The following is a 21,065-nucleotide window of genomic DNA, read 5'->3' on the forward strand; positions in this document are numbered from 1 at the left end:
ACCGTTAAATTACCTAAAACCCAATCTCCTGGATCTTTTCCAGGACACTGCATTTCCCCTCAGCTACCTCTGAACACATCATCTCCCCAACAGATAGCCAGTTCCTTGTCTGTAACGCTGAGAGCAAGAGAATTCATTGCTCTCCTCGATAACATCCTACATAGAGGTTAACATATCAGGGCTCTTCCACGCTGTCTCCATGGAAGAGACAAAACCCAAAGGTGCGAAATGCAGCCAGAGCAGCTGACCAGACCAAAGGAGCAGTTTGGCCGGAGAGGACAGTGCCCGAGAGAGGGCACGGACCAGAGCCCAGATGCCTCCATGCATCTAGCCCCTGGGCAAGGAGCAGCCCGCGGGCAGCCCCAGCTCGCTCAGGGAGGGAGGTCAGTACGTTTACACCCCCGCCTCCCGCCAGGCCACGCAGTGCCAGGTCACCTTTGTTCTGCCCTCCAGGCAGCTTTAGGATCACAGCCAGGTGGCAGAGTGCCACAACAGTGACGTGCAAGATGCCTTGAGGAATGCAGCTGAGGCTGGGGCTCTTCGCTGGCATTTTCCCACACCACAGGCCCTCAGCTGCTGTGTTTCCCACACAATGAATGTCCCCATCCCCTCCAAAACCTGACAGCCCTCTGGGCTTCCTCCCCCCACAAAAGTCCACACACCCTTCATCCTGGTAAAGGGAAACTACTCCGGTAGTTCAGGTGTCAGCATACCCCCAAGCAAAAAACGTCGGGGACTTACTTACACAGACCTTGCCCTCCCTGCCAGCTAAGATCCCCTTTATCAAGGTTGCTTTGTTATTATCTCACCCACAGACCTCACAAACCACAAATTAAATCTGAAGCTTTGAAAGGCAGTCCTCCCCCCCTAAACACCAGCTAAACCTGGACACAGGTTTTTTTCTCTAGAGCATCAGCATCCGCACAACCCCACTCCATCCCCTTCCAATGCGAGTTCACTCATGGGCACAGCATGACAAACCATCACTTTTACCATTACTGCACCCAGCAGACGCATCCTCAAGCACTGCTGACATCCCCCACTCCCATGCACCGCGCTCCTTGAGCGAGCGCCTACCCTTTGTGCTCACCCATATGACTGCCGATCACCTCTTTGGCACAATGCTGTCTTCACCATGCTTTGACACCATGCCCAAGCACCTTGCAGCCTGGGAATCCCAGATCCCTTCTGTATAACCTCCCTGGGACTCAGCTGCCAACACAATCTACGTGCACCCACAGCTGTGCATTTCGTCCCCTAAACCATAAGGGAAAGTGTTGTCCTCCTCTTGGCAACACTCATGTCCTCCCTTTTCTACCCTACAACTACCAGTCTGCATCACCTCAACAGGACCCCGACTGCAAATTGCAGAGAAAAGAGGGTGGGTACTTGAGCATACCCGAGTTTAAGCTTCTGTTAAAAAGACAAGACCCAAACACTTCGGGAATTGGCCAGAGATGACCAGACTTCCCGGGGCAGGAGCTGCCTCTTCCTAGGTACTGCACAAGGAGTGGTGGCCTCAGGCGGACGTCCAGCCTGTCGCGTGAATCACAGCAGAACGTTCACTTTCTCCCTGACCTAACCTGCAGCCAATCCACCTACAGCCGACGGGCTGATCCAGATAAACAAGCGCTGATAACAACTTTATTTGACATAAGGCATGTCCCATGATCAGAATTGACAACTCGGATGGAACAGACCCACAGCAGCCACTTCCCTCTAAGTCCTCCCCCCGTTTCTACCTTTGCCCTACTTCTGCAGATAGTACATTACGGAAATAAGCGCTGAGTTGTAAAGCCACGTGCTTCCTCACCGACAACCCCTGAGCCGGGGCACGGCTCCCCTGCCTGCTACCTGCGCAGGCAGGCACCACGCTCCCCTCCCCTTCGGGCCACGAGCTGATCATCAAGTGAAACAGCAGCAGCGAGGGACAAGGAGGGACGCTGGCATCGGGCTGGTTGGTTTTGCCCACGTGCACTCAGCAGGGGCAGAGATTGCACAGCCAGAACCAGAGAGCAGACATCCCAGCTGGTAAGCACCAAGCATCCTGTTCTGCAGGAAGAGGCCACACAAAGCGTATCGCTATGAAAGATGCTTTACAGCAGTGCGGCACAGGCACCTAGGTGCCCTCAACGCGCTCTGCATGGAGACGTTATGTCACCAAAAGCAGAATGCTTCCTTTTGCCCTGCAGCCCTGCTCAGCTCAGGAAATTACACGCTCAAAGGCTTTCTGCCTTCCTCACCTTTCAGGAGACCAAATCGTTCCATAAAACCTAGCTTGTGCACACCCTGCCACGATTCCAAACAACAAGGATTTCAGGAGTGTGGTTGTTGGTGCTGTTAAGGTGAGCATGGTACCAAACACACCAAGTATTGTAACTGGAATACAAGGAGCCAGCTGACTGGTTGAAAATGGTGGAATTAAGATGACAGAGATCTCATCAGTAATTTAAGGAGTTACGGCAAAGGCCAACTACCAAACTAAAAGGGTGCCTCATAAAGACCACCCATAAGGAATGAGCTCACTCAGACTCCCAAGGTTTGTCTGTCTCACTAGCACCTCTTCTGTCTAAGAAGAAAAGGGGACCTCTAGGTTTTACATGCTGAGTGGCTGAGCACGGCACTGTTCTGCATGGGACAGATGTGGACAGCAAGGGGGCAGTTATGGGGAAAGAGCAGTCCCTCAAAAAAGGGACAGGAAAGAAAGAGCTCAGATGGACTCTAAATGCACTTCAAGTAGGGGTCCTGCCATAATTTAGAATTTACATTGATCAAAAGCACATTAGGAGCTATTGAAAACTCGGGAGAGATCAGATATTCTCCTCTCCAGCCCTCTGGCTAACTCCAATTCACCAGAATGCCACTTTCCCTATGTCAACTTCTGTCACTAGCTCCCAAACTGGTTTGTGCTGTTTTACAGCAGACAGTAGAGTGCTGCTTTAGGGACCTCAGTCTTGGACGGGGATCCTGGGTGCTGCAGAAATGAAACAGTCTTTCTTCATGGCTTGCCACTCCCTTGGGCACAGCTCCTCAACTTATCTTAACAAAAGCAAACATATACAACAGTTCAAAGACAAACTACTAGGAGGAAGAGTTACTACTAGATTTTGTGATAACCATTATCAGGTGATAACCACTACTTTAGACTGAGTAAACACCCACACACTAGCACGATAAACTAGAACAAGAACCAGTTGTCAGAGCTGTGATCCAATCCTCAAATGAGGCCCTATTCAGCTAAAGTAACGGGGATCTCTATCCAGGGATTTAAGACCTATTTTTCCCCAGGGGGGAAATCCCTGCTCTTCATCATGCTCCCCCCACCAAGCACTTCATGTCATTCAAACTTATTAGTCGCAATTTCTAGACCTTACATCACAGAAGCCAGGCAATCCCCCTTTAGTTCTAGAAAGGGGGGGATGATCCCAGGTCACAGCCAGCCCAAGGCACTTCCCAGCTGGAAAGCAGTCAGAGAGTGCCAGCAGTTTCCTTGGTGCTGATCTCTCTCTCACCAGGAGAGACTCCAGCGACAGCAGGTTCAAACCTCACTCCCCAGACACACCAAGCCGCTCCACTGACAGGCTGACTCGCTGCCAAGCACCCTTCACGCCAAAGCATGTTGGGGGCCAGAAAACAAAAAACCCTCCCCTAAAAAACAGCGTCCGTTCCCTTACCAGCTCCAAATTCACTGGTGCTGGTGATTCCCAGCCCCTGCTTGGATAAGTACTGTGACTAGGTAGCAACACCTAGTTCTTACTCTGCTCTACCTGCAGACAAAGGGAAATAGCTGCTCCCTCACCTCTCTGCTCCCCCAGCCTTCCTGCAGAAGCAATTGCCTTTTGTGGGACTGGGATGGGAACGTGGCCTCAGGGCTACAAGCCCTGGGGGAACCATGAGGCCGGACAAGTGCCTTGGCAGCATGGTTGGCAGAGCCCGGCCTTGATCCTTAACCCCCACCCCCCTTAAATGCAGGCAGCCTGGCCACTTTCCCACAGAGCCTTGCCCAGGACCCCTCCCTGAGAGCTCCCTGTCATGCCCAAGCTGGATGAGAGCTGGGACAAAGCACTGCCAACCCCCAGACTCTGTATCTTGGGCTCTTTGTCTCGATGTACAAAGCCTCGGAGGAGGCACAGAAGAGAGATCTAGTTTCTCTGCTGCCTGGGATGGAAGCAGGGGTGACCTAAAGGCAGAGTCCAGTCTCCGTGGGGGTCAGTAACTGTTTGACTACACTTTGAGACCAGTCCGGAAAAACCCTCTCACTGCTCAGGAAGTTTACCACATCACACCATCCGAGTGGAAAACCAGGCCCCTCCGCCCTACAGCTGTTTGCTGTACCCAGGCGAAGAACGACACAGGCTTACGAAGCCCTGTCCTACATTCAGAAATAGCGTATTCCTAGGGAGGCAGGCACGCAAGCAGGAAGAGCGAGCAACGCTGACCTGACACGCAGTCCCCTGCCTGCATCTCCGCACGCACTGCAGGGCGCAGCCGGAGCTCCGCGGCACAGGCACTCACGTACGCAGCCCCCACTCCTGGGGGATCTGCAGCATGCATGGGCAGCCAGACACCACAGCATGTAACAGCGTCTTTCGCGGCCTGTTATCAGTTTGGATTTGGCGCTGGCGAGGGCGGCTTTGGAGGCTTGGTGCTCTCCTCAAGACACAGGCTACAGCTGGCATCAGGCAGCCAGAACCAGGTCCCTGCCAGCAGGTGTGAGAGCTCTAACTTGTCCTGTTGGTCAAAGAAATCTTTGTCCACAGAAGTGTTGGCTGTGGCAGTCTCACTAGTGGTAAACCTGACTGCCACCAGGAAATCTTCCACCAGAATGATCAGATATAGAAGCTGCATGTTACAATACCGTGCCTATTTTCCTGTCAACTTGGTTCAATCCACGGTTAAACTGTGGCTCACGGGATAGGAGGAGCATCATGCTTCATGTCTCTAAGTAGGACCACCCAATGCTTTTTCCACACAGGGAAACTCACAGAAACGAGGGGTAAAAAGCTCACAAAAATGAGCAGAGGCAGCCATCAGTTTTGTTTCTGTCCTAGTCAGACTCCTATTTAATCCTACAGGACACAGCATGGCCATGGCCAGAAACTCTACATTGAAATGTTGGCATTTTGTGCTCTGCCGCTGCAAGAACGCCTCTGCCCTCCAGCCCTGCCTCAGTTTGTCTCTCCACTCCCTGCACAGCCACCGATCGCTTGGCGCCAGCAAGAAATGCTGCCACATCAGTGCACAGGCTAGAGAGGCAGTCTGCTAGTAAGGAAGCTTTGCTGCTTCTGCACTCATGCTACTGCCTAAGTTCAAGTTACATTATTTCATTTTTACTCCCCCCAAAACATACCCCCCTTTTAAATAATAAATATCGAGCTATCTGAAATCAGAAACTGATGCTATAATTAGACACCCCTAAAGCACACATTGCTGTGTTACACAACACAGCTCGGAGCTCCTGGGTACTGGGTGAAGCTATATTAGCATTTTATTCACATCACAAACAAACTCTTAAAGCAAAATCTCCCAAGTGTTCTTGGCTACCGAGCTTTGTTTCAGATGACGAGGCAGCCTCAGAGCATGCAAACAGATTTCCCTGGTCTAAAACTAAACCAGAGATGAACTCCAGTCACTAGTGGGTGTCAGTCTACAGGACTAGACTAGTTAGCCAGAAGTAAAACCTCCAGCACATATACAAAGCAGATGTCAGGTCCTTAGCATCAACTGTTTGCTCAATATCTGACCCCATTTATTGCACACAGCTTGTTAATGCACACAGAACTGGTCACAGTCCTGTGCAAATCTCAACGCCAAGCACTACTGCCAGACCAAGAAATGTCTAATTCATTTAAAGGATGAGCTCAAAACAAAAGCCAGGCTCCAAACTCCAAGGCTTCCCTGCTCAGCTGTCTGCTTTCCCTTCCCAGCAGAAACGGGGCGAGCTCCTGCCTGAATTTGTTCCTACAGCAGCACCAGGAACCATTGGACTGGCTGCAGTAACTCACATTTATAAACTGGACAAATATTTCATATTACTCATTTTCAGCTCACTAACACGATGATAGCTCTGTCCTTTTTAAAGGACTAGGTGTAAGGAAATGCCATGCTGCAGCAGCACCTGCTTTGCAGGAGGTCTATAAATACAGGTGGCAGCGAGAGCCATATGGCGTGTCCAGACAGCAGCGCTGTGAGCTAGAGCCACAAGCTCTGTATGCAGCTCCCCCACCTACTGGTACAGTCTATAACCAAGTATTTGCACAATTAACTCCCACTGGATGCAGCAGGATTAAAATACTTCCTAGTTCTTTAAAAATCCAACCCTGAGGCCGTCCCTCCTACTGACTTTGCTTGGCAAGAGCCTAACTGGGTAGCACAGGGCCCAAACCTTGCCAGCTGCACACCCAACACATACAGCTGTTTTGGAACCTGCATCTGCCAAACAACAGCAGAAAAAAAAAAACAAAACAGGGTCAACATTTTAGATGTGTCATTTCCCAAGATTACCATCAACTGTTAAGAACATTTATGTAATCAAAAGGGCAGTACCAGTGGTCAAAGTCAGCCCTTCAGCTGTCCCTAGTCAGCATCAAACTTTCCAAAGAAAAAAGAGGATTACTTAATTCAACCTAAAATTGAGAGCATTCTCCCAAATGCAAGTTTTCTGCATTATCTGCAAGATGTGATCTAAATAATTCAAAACTTCACTGGATCTAGGTCACTGACAGAGGTTTGTTTTTCAGCAAGATATCCCAGAGAGATTGGCTAAATTTTTTTTACTTGTTGCTGACTTCCAACGTCATACTTAAGGATACCCAATAGCGGATAGAGTGGGTGAGATGAGAAGTAGGAAGGGTACTGACAAAGGCTAACTTGAGCTTGTTGAAGCTGGCTCCTTCTCACTCTCATGGAAGATAAAACCACAGCTGCAGAGGAGTCATGTCTGTGACCACTGAATGTCCACAGGTTAATTGTAAGAGATGTGCAAGAAGTCTCAGGTAAAGCAAGCTTATCTTCCACTTGCAGTGCAAGGATCCACACGTGCGTCTCTAAGGGTCTCCAAAACCACAATGGCTGAAAACCTATCCAAGGAGAAGGGAGACCAATTTCAGCTCTTCCAGAGGATGAATCCATGGAACGACTTCTCTTGGTTGACTATGGAAGGAACCCTAGTGGAAGTGCCACTGCTACATGGATGGTAACCTTTCTGAGCATCTCCCAGAATAGCCCTCAGGCTCACTAGGTGTATACAGTTCATAGAAGAATTGCGAAGGCAAATCTTTTTTAACCCTGAAATATTTTTTGTATGTTTGCAGCCACTACATCAAACAGTCCAGAGTTCAATGGCTGACCTTACTTTTGAATATGTTGGGTTTTCCTCCCCTTTATTTATTTGCATGTAATAATAGCAAGTTACATAGAATCAGGAAATGGCGTCAGCACAAAGTTCAAACTAAATTTCCCTATTAAAGGCCTTACGCAACCATTTTTACAGCAGGCCTTTAATGACATCTTTAGTCCAGTTACAAGGCTGATATTACAGGCATTTTCAGGTAACTAGGGCAGGTCATCAGTACTTTCTGGAAAACAAGTTTTCTTGTTCACATTTCTCTATCAAAGGAGATAGTGGTGACTATGCCTGTTTCAGAGGAACTAGAAGGTGCTATACCCTCAAAACGATACAAACCACGTGAAAAACAATTTGTGTCCACTTGGCATATAAATTTTCTCAAAGCTGCTTTATCACAAGCAAGCTACTTGCATCCTAAGTATTACAAATGCAACAAACTAATGTATCAGCCGGTATTAAGCATCTACCAACTTCATCACAGACCTACATCCAAGATTCCATATGAAATAAACAGTTTATTGCTCTGCTCAAGGTTTCCAGACAGATTGACTCAATCTGGGGACAATAAACTTCAAAGAAACACCGCGCAACAGCTTAAAAAGGCTGTATTTAGAGGAAGTACTGGCTGTCCAGACATGAAGTGTCCAACTTCCAAGAACCTGATCTCTGTAGGATACCTCGAACTGCACATAAGAACTAAGACATTAATATATGTTACATTTTCAAATCCTAACATTTTATTCCTCACTCCCCAAATTCCATGTCATATGTTCAGCAGAACAGCGTGGGAAAGGATGAGAGATTTTCAATTAGAATTAACCTATTTCTGTTAGTCAAGGAGCTCCAGCCCTATGGATCTAGTGCCAACTCTGTGACCCAAATTAATCCCATGCTGTCATATCAATGTTTCTAAAGATTTTTTTTTTTTTTTTTTTTTTTTAGTGCTCTGACTTTAATGGGTATTTTGTACCAGTACGTTCTGCAGAATCAGACCTTCGATGCATTAGATGCCTAATGTCTTAAATGGTTAAAAACTTCACTGTTTGGGAGCAGAAGTCAGTATAGCCACTGGCCCTATCAAAATCATTATCAGCAGTGAAAACCGAGGCAGATATTCTCAAGATTCTTCACCTCTAAACTTCTTATTTCTTTCTCATCTAAACCCAGACCCTAGGAGCAGAGTTCTGAACTTTAAAACAAAACAAAACACTCTAAAATTTAATTATTTAACAACCTATACTGCTTGCACGCCTCTCCCACTGGTCCAGTAATTACCTCGTGATTGGATTGCTGTGCACCCCATGAGCCATGTATTTGTAATATGCAGCTCCCTGGGACAGGCAGCCATACCCACCAGCTACAGCAAAAGTCGAACAACGGAGCCCCTGTTTCAGCCCTGCCTCCTGGCCCACCTTCGCAGCTAAGGTTTTTGCCTCTCAGCTTCCTTTTGGTGCTACTACATCTGAGCAACGGCTGCAGCTTTCCTTAAAGCTCCATTTTCTGGAGTCCTGGGACTTTGTTAACAAACCAACCAACCAAATGTTTCCTGGCTTATTAAAAAAAAAAAAAAAAAAAAAAAAGCTTGAAAACAGGAATTAAGCTTTTGGAAGATAGAAAGACAATTAGAAGTACACCAGATGGTAAATTCAGAATTTTTAAGTCAGTCACATAACTCTGGGAGCCTAAGTCTAGTTTGGGGGAGGCTGGGGAGAAGAGGAGATTTACATACATATTTGTGCAACTGACAGCTTTTTACCTGGCAGTATCAGAGAGGCGTAGAAAAAGCCTCCTGTTAACCTGCAAACAATTTATGAGATCTGCTCTTTGGATCATGCTGTTGCTCAGCCTTCAAGTCAGACGCAGACTCCTCTGTTTGGGTGAGCCCTCAGGCTGCCACATCGCACACCATTCTCCTCCTCCAAAAAGGCAGGGTGCCCTCCTCCCTGCGCAGAACTGGCAGCGCCCCACGAGCCGGCTAACCCTGCAGCAACAGGGCTGCTAACCATCTGCTCCGACAGCACTCCCACGCGCAGGCTGGCAAGGCAGACTCCTACCTACTACAGATTTGAACCAAAGCCACTCATCACACAGCTCGGCTCCCTTCCCTCGCTTCCTCACACGCCCGCATACTCGACTGTCTCTCTTGAGGGGCAGGGGGATGCTGTGACCATCCCCTCCTGCTTACTGCAGTTAAATCAAAGAGCAGCTCTGTGGAGCAACTCAACCTTCCTGCTCTTCACTGCTGCAAAGGATTGCACAGAGGAGGCCCAAGCATGGCAAAGCCGCCATTAACATACAGTGCTGACCAGCGTCTTAACAGCGATGAGCAACCAGGCCATGGCAGCACACTATGTTGGGGCATTGGCAAGTTCTGGACATGCACCACAACACATGCTTGCCAGCGAGCTCTGCACAGTGAGAACAAGGCTTCTGGGATCCCCACGTGGCTTGCAGGCACCTGCAAGGCCTGGCTCTGCAACAGCCCAGGGCTCATTACCTTGCTTTTTCCCACAGCTCTCTCCTGCCAAGGAACAGTTTCTTGTGGTTTATTTCCTGCCTGTCTTCATTCTTGCGGGAATAGGAGCCTGTGGCCATCCAGTTAGCTCTGCTCTGTGCTGGGGAACATGTAAAATCATGTCACGGCTCCAGGATTTACTAGCTCAGGTCTGCATTTGCTGATGCTTATGCTTTCGGAAGAATGTCTTAGCATTCACCTGGCCGTGAGCTACAAAATGTTTCTGATCCATGCTGTTACCAAAGAGAAGTGCTAAAAAATCTCTTCTAATCTATGTGTCTCAAAGGAACAATGCACCATGATCCAAGCACAGAAGCTGGCACACAAGACTGAATTAGGCAATGCTTATGTGACTTGGCACTTCCCGGCAAAACTGAAACGCAAGCATAGGCTGACATTCAATTGATCCTGAGCCAGAATCAGAGCGGTAGAGAAGCAGGGTTACATATAAACTCCCTGAAGCTTCATGATTTGGTCTAGAAAGCTTTTGGATAAATTCAACCCCAAAACACAGAATGCAGATGCAGACCTGCAGATCTACATCCTTCCGAATTATTTGCCATGCTCCCAAAATCACCCGAGTCACTGCATTTAATTCTCCCATCAAGACTTACCCTATTCTCCTAAGCCTGCCCCCACCCAAACCTCAGAACAATCAATTTTGCACATTTCAGGAGTGGTTTCAGCTGCAAGCTTTGGGTTCAGACACTGATCCCAAAAGAGCTTTGGACCTCAGTCTCCCAGACTGGTACTGCTCATTATAATTGGAGGTAAGAGCATTTCCAAGGCATGCACCCATATGAAGAACCCCCCCAAATCTCAGCACACTCAGAGCTAAATTCCAGGATCACCAGACTTAAAGGAAACTTAGATTCACCAGCACACAGGTCAGCAGTGCTGTCTGTGTGTGTGCTGGCTCCCTGCTTCTCATAGCTGCATTTTACTTTGACGGGTCCATCTGTGCTATTTTTCTGTGGCCTGCAGCCACATGTCCAAGAGGATGAGTGCAGGGAGAACGAAAGGCTGTATGACTGCACAAAAGCATACAGCACATACAGCTCTGTATGTGCGTGTGTGTGCACGCGCACCGCCCCCCACAGAATTAATCACTGCACTTCAGGCAAATGTCAGGCAGAGTGTGTTCCCCCAGGGACATCAGTTACTCCCTCCTAGGGGCTCTTAGCTGAAACAGGCTGTTGAGAGGGTGGTTGGGGAGGGAGCTGTTGGCCGCAGAGACCGCCAGTGCCTCCAGGTTGTGCGCAGACAGGCAAGCTCCCTTCGCTGTCCTTTGGCACATGGCCTGGGATGCGAGATCATGCATGTCAGTGAGTGTGACAGGTCACAGAGACATCCCACAGCCCGAAGGCATCCTGCTGTGATCTTGGGAACCCTGCCAAAGTGAAGCTTTCATTTCTGGAGCATCCTCAACCCACTCTTGCTTTCAGCATGCCCTTCTCCTCCTTCCCTTCCTCCATTTCTAGCAACACTGCATTCTGCTTGCTCCCCGAGAGAAATAGGGCAAACATAACCTGATTAACCAAGGGGATTTGGGCAGGAAGGGGCGGGGGGGGAGATTAATAAGCAGTGAAATACAGAGCCTTTCCCTCTCACATTAGCTCTTGCCTATTCAATAATTAAAGCGTTCTGCGGTGACTCCGACTTTGGGATTTGCTATAAAAGCTTCTTGTAAACTCAGTCTCAGCGTGCAGATATCAAAAGAAAGCGAACATTTGGTATGACAAGCTGAAATTTCTTTCAGACTCTGGGGTTAGTCAGAAGCTTAAAATCACTTGGATGCAAGCCTATGGCTCTATTTAAAAACCTAAGTGTCCCTCTTGCTGTTGTTCATCTATCGACAGTTTGAATCCAGTCTTCATTTGGCTAGGCTGTCTTTGAAGGATGGTTTAGAAGTTAATGCAGGCTTTCTCCATTTCATGTATGGAAAAATCTCCAAGGCTAGCAGCAGTTTGTACAGGCTTATATGAATAAGGAACATGTTACACAGGCTCTGGCTGCCCTCCAAGTCCATTTTGGTATTCTATTTTCTTTCCATCCGTTCTTGCTTGCTTACCATAAGACATATAGATGTTTCAGGTCAGAAATGCAAAGCTATCCACATGCAGAAAAGATGCCTTCCCTGACCTTCCAAGGAGCTATTTTTAGCTGTTCTTATATGCCTAAGAGCTCTTACAGAGGTCATGCACTGAACTAACTGGCCCTCAGTAACCTTTGCCTAAGAGATATGAAATGTTACAGAGATTTTTTTTTAATTGTTATTATTTTAATTCTCTCTGTAACCTAACACCCTATTGACTCCAAATCTCCAGATGTTGTTGCAAGGGAGCATATTTTAAAAGGGGGATGCAAGACTGAGATTATTACCCAAGGAACATATGTTCGACATTACAGCTAACCATATACAAACAGGAAAAATAATAGACATATCCTTAATCCAGGACTTTCCAAAATTTATTGAGTACCCTCAGCCTCCAACTGCCTTCACTTCTCAAGACCAAACCTGGAGACAGAAATACTGCTTATCTCCAGAAGTTTCAAAGTGAAACAGATTTCTTTTCCTTATTGTGCTGCTCTGGGGGCACAAACAGTTGACAAGATTAAAAATGAAAGAACACCGGGTTAGCAGACAAACATACACACAGAATGATACTCCATAAAGCAAGCAACAGACCTAGCTCCTTCTGTCTGAACACATAAATGCACCACGTCATGTCCTGGCTCTGGTCTGTCCCGTGTCTCACGAATTCTAACGCTGACATTCTTCCACCAAACTGGCACTGCCCTGTCCGCAAACATTCAAGTCCAGAGGCCGAGAGCGAAGCGATGGGCGAGCCCCACTGCCCCAGCAGCCGATCCAAAGGCTTGTCATGTGGCAAGGAGTTAATGCAGACCAAGGGGACTGCACATCCCTGTTGCCACTCCAAATTTTGTTCGCCCTCACACAGTGAGCAAAAGATAAAGCATGCTGGTATCTTTTCCCTTCTGACATCACAGCATTAAATAGCAAAGATCTTCCACAAACACACAATGATTCCTACACAGACTGCAGAATGTATAAAGCAGAAATCAAGTACAACTAGCAAAAAGGATGTGGAGAATGCATTGAGGGTGAAGCGTTCAGGAGACCCAGCCTCCAGAAATCCAGCTCTTGTGCACATGTGCGCACGCGCACACACAGAATCCATGACATTATCTCCCAGCACTTTGCATCTTCATCATATTGGCATCTTTTAAAAGGGTACCTGCACTGAGATATTGCCTCTTAAGGCCAGAACTGCATAGGGTCTAGGGATACAACTGAATCTGGATAAAGTTATGAGAGAAACAACACAAGGTTGGAGATAGCCAGTGAGAAATGGTGTACCTTGCATTTACCACCCAGGACACAGGCATGCTGTTCCTCTTATAAGGCCCAAGCTAGAGAATCAACAGATTCTGTGAGTATCAGGATTCCCCCCCTAGGAGCTAAGTAAGTCAGGTGCTTGTTCCCTTTGGTAACATCCACCTCCTCAACCAAGACTCGCCATAGTTTGCAAAACAACAAGGCCATGCCCTGCAAATGTTTGCCAAACATTTGTGCAATTTCATCCAAATACAGGAACAGAGGGGCCACAAACCAGAAACTCCACACTTCGCATAGCACTGTGAAAATGATTCACTGGCAGTCCATAGGCAAGCAGCAACCTTTCATTTTCTATTTAAAATTTGAGTGTAAATAAGAAAACTGAATTAAATGATAGAGATAAGGATCAGTATTTGTGTAATGTTCTTGAAAAAACACAGCATACCAAGACAAGCACCATATTTGGCAACCATTCTGCCTTACTCTGCTTCCACTTTCACTTTCCTGTTCTGTTCTGCCTCTTTAGCTGATGAGCTCTTTGCTGAGGAGGACTGCTGTCTGTCTGTCTTTGCAATGCCTACGCTGTGAAGCCTTGCTCCCGACAGAGATGCTCAGCTTGGTACCTGCTTGAAGTATATTAACAATTTCACTATGGCTGCGTAATGAAGCTGAGTCAAAAGGCTATTGCATGTTAGCAACGCAGGCTGCACCTCTCTCTATCTACTTCTATTCTCCTTTAGAATCACTGCCACAGTTTAGACCTTTGGTACTGAGTCACAGTGCAGCGTATCATGTTTCAATTAAGAAACATGCACACTTCACGTTAAAAAAGGAACGGAAGAAAATTAAGCCCACAAAAAATTTGTTTCTTGAAAGGGATTAGAAATCATGCCCCTCTTCTGCCAAGCCACGCTCTGAACCTACACGTGACCTCAGGGCTCACATCCAGCTTTGCTGTGAGCAGGATGAGGTCCCCAGCACCAACCCACAAGCCTGGGGAAAGTGGAGGCCACTGAATGCCCACAGTGGCCAACTAACATACAGCTATAGCACATCTAGGTGATGGTGTAAATCCCTAACAGTACAAGCTATGAAAATTTGGTCGTTAAGGAAATGGTATGTGTCTTTCTTTCCCTTGGCTACCTTCTGCTTATAAAATAAAACGAAATAGAACAAAATTAAAAATCCCAGGGAGCAGAACTTTTGAAGAGATAAAGCAACAGCTTTTCCCTGGGCGATAGCTCCATGTCCACTCCAGCAGTACGTTCTGCTGGCAGTACATACGATATAAACAGTATTTAAAAACTCTGCCTGGTAACCTCTCAGGACAGTACCTGCCTTTCACAGTCGTGTCCCCCCACACAGGGCTCTGCGTGCACCCACAGAGCTGCCACCAACGACCACCACGGAAACAAAGATCTAAAAGAGTACCTTGTGCAGAAACAGCCAAGTTACTTTTCCCATCCGAGAACAGCAGCAGAGTTCAACTCTGTAACACAGGCCGAAGCCACCCCTCAGGACTGCTATCTTAGGGCTGAGCCAGCCCAGCTGCAGCTCTCTTGAAGAGCCTCAGGTGTGGCCCAAGAGTGGGGACTGAAATGAAAGCAGCTGGTTGCCTACTTCCACTCTATTGCTGACCTGCAAGTTAAACTTCATCTTCACTCTCCAAGGAACGGATAATCATTTATTACAGAGTCATCTGTAGGCACACACGTTTTCCATATTCATGGGGCATTGTCTGAGAACACCAACATATGGGATAGACTGGGAGGCTGTTGTGGCATCCAGGCTGTAAAAGGAGACTGCAAAACCAGAATGTGATTATCTCTCGACCTTTGGCCTTCTCACTCCACTCCGGGCATAGAACTGGGTTTTATTCACCAGGAGCCACAAAGAGCTACAGAAATTAACCCATAGGTTACAAGCTTCGGAAACTGTCGGGAGCTGTAAAAGTTACTTTATAGCACTGATGTCTTCAGTGAAAGCTTTGAAGAGAGGTATCCTGCATGCTGAAGCGTGCCCTTCATGAAAACACATACCAAACTATTTTCAATGTATAGGACTTCCTTGACCCTGTAACCTTATGCTGCTGAAGTGAGAGCTTCCTTCTGCAGAGTCCCAACTGTGATGCTCCTGTCTCCTAAATGGATGAAAGAGATAAAGGGATGAATTCACATCTTTTTCTTGTGCACTGTTTCTGTCGAGCAGGCAGGGCAGTAGGTTCCTTCACCAAGTCTGTGTGACTGTAATGTTGAGATATACTCTCAGCTTTCCACAGTGGTTGTATGGCCCAGTAACTTCTCAACCATAGGATGCTGAGTTTCCAGCAATGTAACTTGGAATTTTGGTTCACGCAAATGAAAGTTTGGCCACAGTGATTTTTGGATGGGAGAGAATACATAACCTGCTATCACTTTGAATACACGGAGGGTCAACCAGATATGTAAGGTCTGAAATACTGGAAAAGTATCTCCCTCTGTAGGGGAGGCAATATTGTGCTGTTAAATGTACTTTGTCCCAAATGGCCTGAATCAGTAAAATCTTGTCTTTGCAGGACTCTAGCATTTCGCCCTGAGCTAACCAGCTTGTTGCCATGTGATGTGCTGAGAAGGAATCCTAGGGAAGTCAAAACTGACAGCTGCAGAATTAATATGAATATTAAAATAAGGGCAAGGGGGTCTCTGCTTCGGATGGAGTGTAGGGACATGCCTCTGACCTTTTGCAGCTGAACCTGCCTGCCCTCTTGAATTGGCAAGTAGCAGCAGTCTGCAGCCCTCCTCCAGCTCCTTACTGTAATTTATAGAACGTCTCCACTTACTGCAACCTGTCAGGCACTCAAGAACAAGTTAGGTAACAGCCATAGTTCTGCTGCTGCCAGTTTAGAAGGCAGCAGCAAGGGTGCATTAATGATTACACTCCTCTTGACAGTCAACAGGAGGCAGGTGCTGAACTGGCCGAGATATCTTTGCCACTTTGTTAGGCGAAGATTGAATAGTGGCCCCTGTCCGTGGGAGTGCCTCTCCATCTCTCTCTGACCGCGTGATTTATCTGAGCACACCATTTCCTGCAGTGCCTAAGTAAATGAGTAAGTACGCAGAACTGCACCACGGGAATGGGTTTGGCTTGGAGAATCCTGCACAGTGACTCATGCTTCCATGAGTAAATTAAGTTCCTTAGAAAACCAAGAAAAAATCATGCATTCTGCTTAGTCCAGCTACCTAGAGTGATGATTTAGGAAGCTATTGCAAGAAATATGGTTTTCTTTAGCTTTGTATTGAGAAAATCATTGCAAGAAATACAGTTTTATACTGAATGCATAATCCATTGCTGTTGTAAGCATAACCAGCCTTTTCAGGGGAAAAGAAAAATTAGTGTAACTTGGAAGTTCTGTGTATTGAAACATGTCAGCTAGAAAACAGCTTGCAATCAAAAACGTACATTTGACAAAAGGGCATTGTGAAAGTCTGGGATCTTCAGAAACTGACAGTTCCTTACACAGGTCTCCATATGTATTACCCCAGTGCACATTTGAAAATAGGCCGTAGAAACACATGTGTAAGTACCCGGAAATGAGAATTGCATCAGCTAGCCCCTCCCCCACAATGACAGTGCAAAGAAAAAGAGGACGTGGGGCAGCGAAAGCGCTGGATCTTTGTAATACCAGCGTCCCGGCCATAATGTGCATGCATGGAAGCAGCCAAGGAGAGGGACCCGGAGGTGTATGGACCGTGGCTAATCAGTTATGTGCAGAGATACCTGTTAGTGCAAGCCGAAGTGAAAACGCATCTTTTAGCTTTTGGTTTTCTTAGGAGATCAGTTCAAATGGTTTGATGTGGCTATGCTGTCCAAATTTGAAGAACACAAAATATGGATTTTTATGGAGTATGAACCAACTTCCTGTACCTTACCCTGGTAAGCATTTCAAAATTGCAAGAATTCTGGCTCTGGGAGCTTTTCTGATGTTGACAATTTAGCAGAGTATACCAAACTTTTGGTGCCAAGCCACTCCATTTTGGGGTCCAGGCCTCTCTGGTTTAGGTAAAGAACCTCCATCATTTTCATTTTGCTTTACGAAGCTGAATTGTTTCATAATTAACTAAGCCCTACTGTACCACCATCAGGTTGGTAGATGAAGACCCTTCCCATTTTACAAAGGAGAAATGAAGCCAGTAAAGCTGGAGGAGGTTGTTCAGGCCTCAGAATAAATCAAAGGGAAAGACAGGACTGGAACATGATGTAGCTATGTCTAGTGCCAGGTCTTTCCCTCACACACTGACATCATATGAAAGCAAAGCCCTTGATGATGTCAGAGCAAAAGCAGGACTGATCACGCTGGGAATAACACAGGATTTTTAGGGGCAAATTAGCCCTCAAATCTCAGGTAGAGCAGAGAGATTCCACTGACCTTTCCAGGGCCGGTCAGCATCAACGGTGGCTTTGGGTTACTGCTAACCTCCTAGCTGAGCTGTAGCTCATACAGCAAATATGTGCAGGTCATGGTTTGGTGTCATTATTCACCCCAGCAGCACCATCAGATTTGACTTAGTCTGTCATGAGCCAGGACCTGAGCAAATGGCAAGTGTAGAAATTAAATATCACCATGTAGAACCTCTTGCATATTAGCAAAATGGAGAGAAATTTACTAACACTTGTGTTTTATTGAAAACAGCGAGACGCACACATTGAACTCACCTCGTGTAACTGTCTCTGGACTTTATTTTTGTGATAAAGGTTTAATCGGTATCTCATAGTTTAAAGACAAACACATTGTTTAATAAGAATGTGACATTGTTTCCTTCTGTTATCAACCAAAGCCTGATCAAATGCCACCTGAGACCAGTGGAAAGGCTCCGCTTGTAACTCTTAGAATAAAAATATAAATGTTTCCACATTCAGCAACTTCTATTGCTTTATTTTTCAGGTTTAATCTGTGAAAGCTAATATGGAAAAGAGGGCAAGCAGGCTGAGGAAGGGCCAAGCTTCCCTGGAGAGACCCTGTCACATTTCTAACATTCCCATCGGTCTATCAACACCACCTCCTGCTACTGCGGTGAAAGGCAGAAGCAGAAAAAGAACAGGAAGAGTAAAACTCCTTATGTACACAAGTGAGGAAACTCAGCCCCGTCCCTACAATCAAAGTCAATCACTTAAAAGAGATCAAACCCGACCTGGCCTCCATCTTCCAAGTGCAAGAAAAATGCCCTTAATTTGCTCACCCCGTTCTGTTTGTGTTGTTCTGAGCCTTCTCTGATTGAAGCTCCCTGAGGCAGAAAATCCATGTCAATCATGCCAGATGACTGCTTTCCTCCTGAGCATCTACTGCTGCTACTAAGATCACAAAGGGCACACAAAAGGAAAAATTCAGCAGTCGCAACCTTCTTCTCAGTTTTGTAACCCAGGTGAATTAACACTGGCATATTAAAAGCTGACATTATTTTTTAACAAAATAAGTCTTCTGATCTGCTTATCATCGAGGACATGTTGGGACCAGGATGGTTTTGAAACATCCTGGTTAGCTTGCTTTGGCCTGCTCTACTAAAGGTAGGACCTCTGGTATCTGAATACCAGAGCTAAGGACGACCTGATGCCCTATGTTATAAATAAGAGAGATTTGGTCTCGGTTGCGTTCTCAGTAACGAGCAACACAAACACAAGCAAGTGAAGATTTTATTGGAACTTACACCCTGAAAAACATGTCCAATTTTATTTTGCTGGAGCCATAGGATAAGAACAATTTTATAATACCAACATTCTTCTCTTAGGAGCCTTAGTCTCACCATGACGGTAGTAAAATACCACCTGCTCTACATTAGTTACATATTTTTAAAATGCTCATTAATCTGTCCAGCCAGTCTTGTCTTAGAAGCCTCTGATCTTACATTTAAACTCTTCAGAAGTAAAAATTTGTATAGGGAGAAATATTTCTTCTTCATCTTCATTCCTGTGAAATGTTCATTTTCTGTCCTGCCAGATGTCTGGCACCCAAACTCTGGATGAGATGTTTAGTCCCATTCATATAAAGCCACTGATTCCTGGGATGCAGAACTAAACTTCCTAATCCACCCTTGAGCCTTCTGATAGAACAAGGTGCTCAGTGAACCCAGCATAATGCAGAACGACAGAACTACGTTATACGGTTTCCTTTTATTCTGCACTCATGCGGCATTAGGCCTACTCAGCATCTACTCGCACTTTCCCTTCCTTAGCTACCAGTCTCCTCTGACATGACACATCTCACGAGCATCACTCATTCCTCAAGCAGCCGCAAGGAACAAAGCACATCTAGTTTTGCAACCGATAGGTCATTATATTTAACCTCCTTTGGTACAAGTGCTGGTCTTTATAATAAGAACCAAAATTTTGTATTTTTCTGGCTTGTTTAATGAAATCTCCTTATTCTGTTTCAAGCATTTTATAGATGTTTTCTCACCTCTGTTTTTTGTTTCTTTTGTTTTGCCAATGGACTGTCAAAGAAATTATGAGTCTTTGGGCTACCATTCCCATCAGATCACTGCAGCAGAAGGGAATTATCACTGGGAGGGTCTGTGACAAGGCATTAGCGTTTTTCTGCTGTGAACAGCAGCAGAAAATTCCTTCAGTTGTAAAGCAGAGTTTGGTAGGCGAGTACAAGCCTTAGGTGTGATGAGATATACCCATCTTCGCACAATCTGCTCTGGTCTAGCATGACCGAGGGCCATTTTTATGCTTGCACACACTGTGAGTGGGATGAGGTCGTAGAGAGATCAGGACCTCCATGACAACTGACTCATTTGTAAATTGGCTAACTCTAGTGATTAAGAGGTAAACTATATAACATGACTTTAGAAGAGAGAAAAGACATCCCAGACAAAAGAGAGATGGAAAGGCTGGTATGGGTAGAGGAAGACAAAAGGGTTAATTAGTAAGGAAGGCCTTCTGCCATAGCAAGATAAGCACCTCAAAAAGGGGGTCAAGTACCTCCTGGAAGCCATGAATAGATATTGCCAAAAATTAGCTAGAGTTAGAATTCCAAAAGGAAACTAAGACAAACATCACAAAGGTACCACAGCTACAAGAAATTTAAAAAAAAAATTTAAAAAGGAAGAAAAAAGTATCACTGTAAAACAAGAATGGGAAAATAAAGGTAACCCAGCTACTCACACAAGATTAAATGCATGCTTCCCCGATTTTCATTAAGGATGGACATGTTAATCCATGGCATAAAGACAGGATGCCTAAGAGGAGGGGTAGAAGAGAGAAATGGATACAAGATAATAAATGAACAGAGCCAGCTGGCAAGCAAAACTCAGAGGGAGTCTACTGTGCTCCCACTGGAGGAACCAGACATTCTCAATCCCAGAATCCCAATGCACAGTAAACCACAAATCCAGGTGCAAAGATTTTAAGTAAATTTACTGACTTGGAGGCATCATCACAGGACTAGAGAACAGCAAGTATTTAAGAAGTGAGGCACGGTGGAAGCATTTTGGGCCTGTGCTTTTGATGTCTGTGCAGTTCTTCAGGAAAATTTGCGAAGGAAAGTTTAACTACAAACATGAAATTCAATGAATAAAAGGATAAAAGGTAGCATGGGTTTACTGAAAGCCAGTTTTGTGGGACAACCCTGTAGCATAGTATAAAATTGAAACTTCACGCATCCAGGAAATAAAAAAAATATTTTTTTTTCTGCTCTTTGTTAGCATCCTAGCAAGAAATCAGTGAAGAGGAGAAGGACTTGGCTTTACTAAGCAACCACAGGGTGACAGGGAGCTGGCTGCGTGGCGTGACTGTGAAAAAGACAAGTGCGAGTCCAGTCATGGAATTTCCAGCCATGACGGGAGAACATCAGTGCTCCTGTTTGA

General features: G+C 46.1%; 1 protein-coding gene across 1 annotated transcript in view; it reads right to left on the minus strand.

Annotated features, from left to right (window-relative positions):
• LOC148057091 (uncharacterized) overlaps positions 1 to 21,065 on the minus strand; it is a 54,718-nt gene that overhangs the window by 24,719 nt on the left and 8,934 nt on the right. The gene's annotated exons all lie outside the window — the stretch shown is intronic.

This window comes from Nipponia nippon, unplaced genomic scaffold (assembly GCF_047370975.1).
Source record: "Nipponia nippon isolate SJK-2023a ecotype South Korea unplaced genomic scaffold, ASM4737097v1 scaffold_10, whole genome shotgun sequence".
In the NCBI taxonomy this organism is placed as follows: domain Eukaryota; kingdom Metazoa; phylum Chordata; class Aves; order Pelecaniformes; family Threskiornithidae; genus Nipponia; species Nipponia nippon.